The 7,528-nt window shown below is 41.5% G+C and overlaps 1 pseudogene; it reads right to left on the bottom strand.

The window, feature by feature from the left end:
• Window positions 1–3,905: 3,905 nt before the first annotated feature.
• Window positions 3,906–5,068, bottom strand: LOC147465870 (trihelix transcription factor ENAP2-like; annotated as a pseudogene).
• Between the last annotated feature and the right edge of the window lie 2,460 nt (window positions 5,069–7,528).

Raw genomic sequence — 7,528 nt, 5'->3', positions numbered from 1 at the left:
GACACACTGTTGGACCACTCTCTTTTCTGGTAATTTCCTAGCGTATCGCCATTCCGGACTGGACGCCACCGCAATTTCTCAGCTAAGTACATTACATTTCTGTTATTTATATTTACTCTTATCTGTAAATATCACCAAATAGCCCTTTTTAAGCATTATCATTAAAAACAAAAAAAAGAAGAGAGAAAAATATAAAAAGCGCGCAATCATGGCACACCTTCCTCAGACACCCACCATTGTGGAACAACTTCAAAATCTGCAACAGTCCCTCACATATGAACGCATGCAAAGGCAAGAACTTGAAGATAAATTATTGCATTCTGCACGCACCGAATCTGCACCGACACCCAAGAAAAACAAAATTAGCAGAAAAGCCTTCACTTTCAAGGATTTTGATGGCACTAAAGATGTTAGCACGGTTCTAGCATGGGTTAGTCAACTAGATGACTATTTTCATGATGAAGACTTCCCCGAGCGTGAAATGGTAAAATGTGCATCAAATCATCTCACTAGCAGCGCTGCATTGTGGTGGAATGCCACCAAACAGCATGGAAAAAGACCACGTACCTGGCATGCATTTTAAAAAAGTGTTTTTACTCCAATTTTTACCCACACATCAAATATTTACTTTCTCAACCCTTAATAGATGATCGACATATTAAGTGGACCGCTTTTATTCAAAGTTTTCAACCCAACATTCAATACCAACCTGGTAAAGAAAATGTTGTAGTTGATGCTTTGAGTAGAAGACCCTCACTTAATCATTTATCAACCATTACGGGAACTTCATTTGACACCATGCCTGACACTTATGCACATGATGACGACTTCAAAACAACATGGTTGCATATGCTTGATAATTTTGTGCACACATTTCTCGAATACACTATTCAAGAAAACTTCCTTTATTTCAAACAAAAATTATGTGTGACTAAACCTTTCCGTACATTAATTATTGAAGAATTGCACAAACCACCCTATGCTGGACATAGAGGATTTGCTGCAACTTTTCAAAATTTATGTCGTGATTTCTATTGGCCTACTATGAGAATGGATGTTAAACAGTATGTTTTAACTTGTTTGATTTGTCAAAAAATCAAAGCAGCTCTACAGGTAAGGAATTGGGACTTTTACATTCTCTCCCCATTCCTGAAAGACCTTGGGAACACATTTCAATGGATTTTGTTACTGGTTTCCCACTCGCAGTGCACAAACATGACATGATTTGGACTATTATTGACCGTTTTTCTAAACAAGCGTATTTCATTCCTTGTAAGAAAACACTCACAGCACATCAAGCTGCACTTTTGTTTCTTAAGACTGTTTTCCTACATCATGGTTTGCCTAAAGTGATTATTTCTGATCGAGATTCAAAATTTTGTAGTGCCTTTTGGACTACTGTGTTTGAAAATCTTGGCACTACACTTGACTTCACTTCTGCATTTCATCATGAATCTAATGGTCAAACCGAAGTCACCAACCACACTATTATTGACTTGTTAAAGGCTTATGTTTCTTCTCAACCTAAGAAATGGGATGATTACCTGCATATTCTACAATTTGCATACAACAAAACCACTCACACTGCCACGGGTAAATCTCCATTTGAAGTTGTATATGGTCACTCTCTTTCTACTCCTGCTTCATGTCTTTCTAATGTTGTGCCTGCCGCTGATGATTTCACTACTGACTTTTATGATATTTATGCAAGTGTGTATTTTTTCATTAAACACTCACAAGAACTTTACACCAAGCATGCTAACAAGCACCACAAGGCACACCAATTCAAAGAAGGTGATCATGTTTTACTTCGCATCGAAAAACGAAGGATCAAAAGTATTGATACCAATGTCTTTTTTAAGCTTGCTTCTCATTTTTATGGACCTTTTAAAATTTCAGCTTTCATTAATGATGTTTCTTTCCGTTTAGACCTACCTGAACATTGGCACATTCACAATGCCTTTCACATCAATCTTTTACGCCCATTCAGAGGACCCCTACCTACACACCACATTTATAAAGACCCACCTTCACTTGTAGACCAAGAAGAGCAACTCATCCCTCACAAAATAGTTGATCACGAGACCAGCAGTACATGCACTGGCATGGTCTATAACCGTTACCTTTTGACTTTCAAGGGCCACCCTAGAGAGGATGCCAAATGGATGCCTGAAAAGTTTTTTTGCAACTTCCCCGACATTCTCCACACTTTCCATCACTCACGGTCCAGTTGATTTCTCTATTGAGCAATTGAGGACAGTTGATATCCCTGTTGGGAGGGATGTTACAAGACTGGGCACCCTCCTGTTGTAGTGGTTAGCTGCAATTGGGATAGCTGACGTAATGGTTAATTATGTGGTGTCTATTTATTTTCTAATTGAGTGATGATGATTTTGTAGAGTGGAATGAGGGGAGTTGATGAAGAGGCACCGGCAATTACTCTTGGCCATTTTATATTTGCATAGTATTTTAAAATCTCATTTCAATAAGCCACTATGGCTCTGTAAATAATTCTAGTGGGAACTCCCCTTATGGGTCATGCAAGAACTAATGAGCTTCACTCATTTACAAAAGTGAAGTGGTTGTAAAAAGAGGGGCCTCAATTTTTGGCACCTTAACTCTCTTATGTTGTGTACTCTCTAATCTAGCCTCCATCTCTTACACATCTCTTACACTCCCTTGCAAGCATGTCTATGTCAATTCTATGTTCTCTGTGTGTGTGTGTGTGTCATAGTGTGTGTATGCTTGGAAATTGGGAAAAGAGGTGGACAGGTTGAAGGTGATGTTTTGGAGCATGTGTTGAATAGCTTAAGCATTCAATCTCCCCCTCTTCCCCCAACAGTTGTCATGTGAACCAACAAATCACGCATTGCCAACATCACAAAGATAGCCTTTTCCAACAAAAAACGCCTAATAACACTGTACCAAATGCATGATTTTTTAAAAAAAATCAATGTCCGACAATAAGAATAATTACTAAATCCACAACCTACTACACGTGAACCTGCTGCATTTTGAACCCTCAAGCTGCTATGACGGCATAAGGCTGGCCTTATCCGCAAGGCCATCTTGACGGTGAGCAAGATTACTGCCATCATTGGAAAGTGACTCTTGGGAGTTGGGATGTGGATCTCGCTAATCATGAGGCTTCATCTCGCCTTCGAATTTGCACAAAGTTGTGTAGGAAACAACACACTCCTATCACTCACAGTGGGCGCAAAAGGAAGATCGACATTGAGATCTCACAAAATCCACCACCTATTCTTCAAGAGACCAAAGTTATTTTCCGCTTTCACTCTTCCCTTTGAGAGTTTCCTGTCAAACTCTCGTTTTTCACGTAAAAATTGCCCTCTCTTCACTCAATATGGCTTTACCAAGAATGTCCTCGCTTTGTAGGCTGAGTCTACAATCAAATAAGGATGTATTGTCTCTCCTTGAATGTGCAATAGTGGTCGATAGAGTGCTTCTCGCCGTTTGAGCTGATCATACAAGTCGCATTCTTTGAAGTGGAGGAGTGTCCATGCGCAAGCTGCCAGAGTACGCAAGAAAGCGCAGCCTCTGGAGAAATAGGCTCTCTGACAAACCTAACTCCCCTTGTGGACAATAGTGGAGAAATCATGTTTAGAAGCACAAGAAAGGATCTACAAAATGCGATACACAAAACAACAGGGATCTTGATTTTCTAGGCAAGCCGAAGACCAAAGCACATTGTGCACACTACGAAAGAATGTGTGTTGGCGAGGAAAACACCGCCATACTCTTGGTGCAAAATGCCATGCCACTGACTCAAGCACCCTCACCACAACACAAACATGCATAAGCAAACATAAGTATGAAGAAATTATTAACTTCCAATTCCTCCAAGCATTGACCATGTGATGCAGTTAGCAGGGCCTAGTGTACTGTCACTCAGTAATGTCATCATCCCAACGAGATGAACCCACTCTTTTATCCTATAATTGAAAACAAACATGCTGATTTGGGAAGACAAAATAACGGCAAGCAAACAAATATCCAAACTACGAAGTAGGTTAAGACATACCTGAGTATGAATAGGGACGCACACGTAAAGACACAATGGAATGCGACTACAAACCTCACCTGCACAAAAGTAAACATGTCGTTTATATCAATTACTTTGCAATGAAATTTTGTAGTGCTCAAAGAAAATGGATATTTTACTATGGTGATGTGTACATAAACTTACTGCTCTAGCTTCTTAGAGATAAGCTTTGCAATCTCCACGAAGGTATGGTGACGCTTCGTCTCTTCCTCCTTTCTGATCCTTGTGAGTCTCTCCTTGTGGAGCATCCTAGCAGTCTCAAGCTCTCGCAAGGTGCTTGTCTTCTTATCTTCTGCACGCCCGTAGGCCTCACACATCTGTTTCATTCCATCACCGATCGTCTTGGCCACTCTGCCCAAGCTATATTTTTTTGGTTGCTTGACTTTCTTGCCAAATACGTTGTCCAAATCCATAGAATCTGGTTTTGGATTTTGACATGAACTATAACACCATCTAGGTCTATAGGTGTATCTATTGTGGAGGATACAGGCATGTGGCTCTCGCTGTCAAAAGTGCACCAGCTATGCCTGAGCACTTTGGAGTCTTCCCCCACAACGCATCACACATGTCAAAGAAGGGCCAAGTGTTGGGGACACTGCCAATAGAATTTTGTTTGGAAAACTCTTTTTTATGGAGCTTCTTTAGCGTGTCAATTCGGTTGCTTGCATGCTTCAATTGAAGCTACCTGTGATCTCCCGATTTAGAGAAAAGACCAAATCTTCCCAATCTTTAGAGCACAAATTACCCTTCTTGATGTGTGACCCACTGCTCCTCATAGACTCGCAGGAGAGTATGTGTGCTTTTGTCATCCCATATAATTGTTGTTGCCCTCTAGCGCTTTGTCCCTTTTGTGCTTGTGTTTTCTTTTTGTGGTGTATGCACCAATGGATGAGTCCTTGTATTTGTGACCTCTAGTTTCTCAATTGGAGTCTGTGCTTGCGAAGATATCTCTACCTTGAATCGTTTTTTCCCAGTTGAAGGAGGCATAAGCATAGCCTCCTCCATCAAACCGAGGTAGGAAACCTACTCAAAAGGCGTGGCATCCTAGGAAAGAGGAACGTATTCTTCCCATTCATCTCCCACTGGTGTTGAGTGCAAATGTGTTGCCCAAGAGGGCCTAGAAGGCTTATCAGCCTCGCCTTGCCTAGCTCTCTGCATGCTAGTAGCGGCTAGAAATGGAGACTACATACTACAAAAGACGATGCTTGATGACGACAAATCAATTTACTGATAAACATTGAGTGAACGTTTGGAATACCTATGTCAATCCCATCCGTATACACACATGAGGCCATGACCCAATTTGCAAATCAAAACTATTTCTTAACGAACGAGACGCTTTGACGGAAAATCATACTTTGACAAACAAGAAATTTTGAATGAAAAACATATTGTTCTATGTGTATAAAGGAAAAGGCAATGCAATCTATTCACATGTGTGTGTGTGTGTGTGTGTGTGTGTGTGTGTGTGTGAGAGAGAGAGAGAGAGAGAGAGAGAGAGAGAGAGAGAGAGAGAGAGAGAGAGAGAGCTTACCTTGCAGGTTTGGAGGTATCAAAGCAGAAGCAACGAGAAGCAAGACTCGCATTGCTGATTTTCCTGGCTGTGGCAAACGCGTCCGCAAGGGGAGGGGGGGGGGGGGGGGGGGGGGGGGGGGGGGGGGGGGGGGGGGGGTCATTGCATTGGCTATGTTGGCCAAACGTTAAGCGTTCGTCTAAAAAATTGTGGGCCACATTATTTAAAACAAAACAAATGTAGCTCGTGGCTACACCATGTGTGCAACAAGAGAGAGAGAGAGAGAGAGAGAGAGAGAGAGAGAGAGAGAGAGAGAGAGAGAGAGAGAGAGAGAGAGAGAGAGAGAGAGAGAGAGAGAGAGAGAGAGAGAGAGAGAGAGAGAGATATTCAGATCCTTAAAGTTTGTTGATGATGTGAAATCCTTGGTTATAGAAGTTAAAGACCCCTAGGATAAAGGGGCCCTTCGAAGGCCACCAAACAGAGGCGAGACAATTCTGCTCTACACTATTTTTAGCTTGGGAGGGCACATTCAAGAGCTGAGCGCATTTGAGTGTGTTCCAATTCTAGAGAAAATATCTTTATTAAAAAGGGCCAACGGGTTCAAGGACAAGGACCCGGTTTTTTATTGGCCCCTTTAACCTAGAGGCTAGGGCAACAAATCTAGTCAAAGGAGGAGATGAGGTCCACAGCCATGCAACTCATTCTATCTATTCTTGGCCCCTATCACACACAAGCAGGCATATGTGACTTGAGCTGTTGCAGATTGATTGGCCCCGTTTTGTTTCCATGGAGAAGGAAAAGTGCTCGGATTTATTCCCCCCATCCTAACAAGAGTGCGGATTTTTTGAGCCAAAAGGCAAGAAGAGCATGTACTCAACTTGAACTCTACACCATCGTAAAGCTTCCATGTTCTACAAATAGCTAAAAAAAGTTCTTGATTGCATCGAGTTTATGTAAAGTTACATATTGTACCCACTCGTGTGTGACTATAACGTCACCCAAATGACCCTTTTTGTCCTTGTCCAGGCGCCCTTGTGTGGCACGGCCCTTACTACCATTGACCCCTTGGACATGAATGCATGGAATTTTCATGATGTGGAGCTCCACCTCTACTCTTGACTTAAGGCTCTGTGAGATGGGATTGACTACAACTAATGTCGGGATTGTCCCATCCCATATGAGTAGAAGAAAATTTTATCATCGTAGAAACAATTTGAAGAGACCTCAATGATCTATTCAATGAGTCTTGAACTCAAGACCTATTTCAAGAGGAAATTGGGATAACCAATCTACCACAAATGGGTAGAGAGAGAGAGAGAGAGAGAGAGAGAGAGAGATTGATTTACTACTCGCTCCTCATCTTGAAAAATATCATAGCTTTTCATAGACTAATCCAATCAAGGATGCAAATGGAAGTTAGAGGAGAGTGTTTATGACATTTTTAGCATGTTGCTTATGTACATTATGCTCCTCTACAACGATGGCGACCCCTTCACGAAAGTTTGTGCGATGGGAAAACCTTGCTGATTCTTCTATGAATTGTAATTTAGATGGGGAGGTTCTTCAAAGTAGATTGCTCAAAGACGATTGGCTTCATCTTCTTCGGATAATCACCTAACACATCACAATTGAATGCAATTTGTGTGAACTTTTATACCCATCTCCCTCAAAAAACTTCTTTATTTGTTGGTGCGGTAAGGGATTTTTTAGATCACGGTGTTGCGCAATCTTCTTTGGCTATGTTAGTCTTGTCCTCTTTGTTTTGGGGCTCATGGGCAAGATGAGCTTCACCTCAACTCTTGACTTAAAGCTTGGTACGATGGGATTGATCACAACAAAAGCTAGGATTCACCCATCTCACCTAAGAAAAACAAAGATTTATTGTGGTAGGAACAATCCCAAGAGACCTCAAAGATCTATCCAGTGGGGCTAGACTCTAGACCTGTCATTCA

Source organism: Adiantum capillus-veneris, chromosome 1, assembly GCF_014529385.1.
Source record: "Adiantum capillus-veneris isolate H3 chromosome 1, ASM1452938v2, whole genome shotgun sequence".
NCBI classification, from domain to species: Eukaryota; Viridiplantae; Streptophyta; class Polypodiopsida; order Polypodiales; family Pteridaceae; genus Adiantum; species Adiantum capillus-veneris.
The sequence above is the reverse complement of the archived record's forward strand: the minus strand, read 5'-3'. Positions and strand labels throughout refer to the sequence as shown.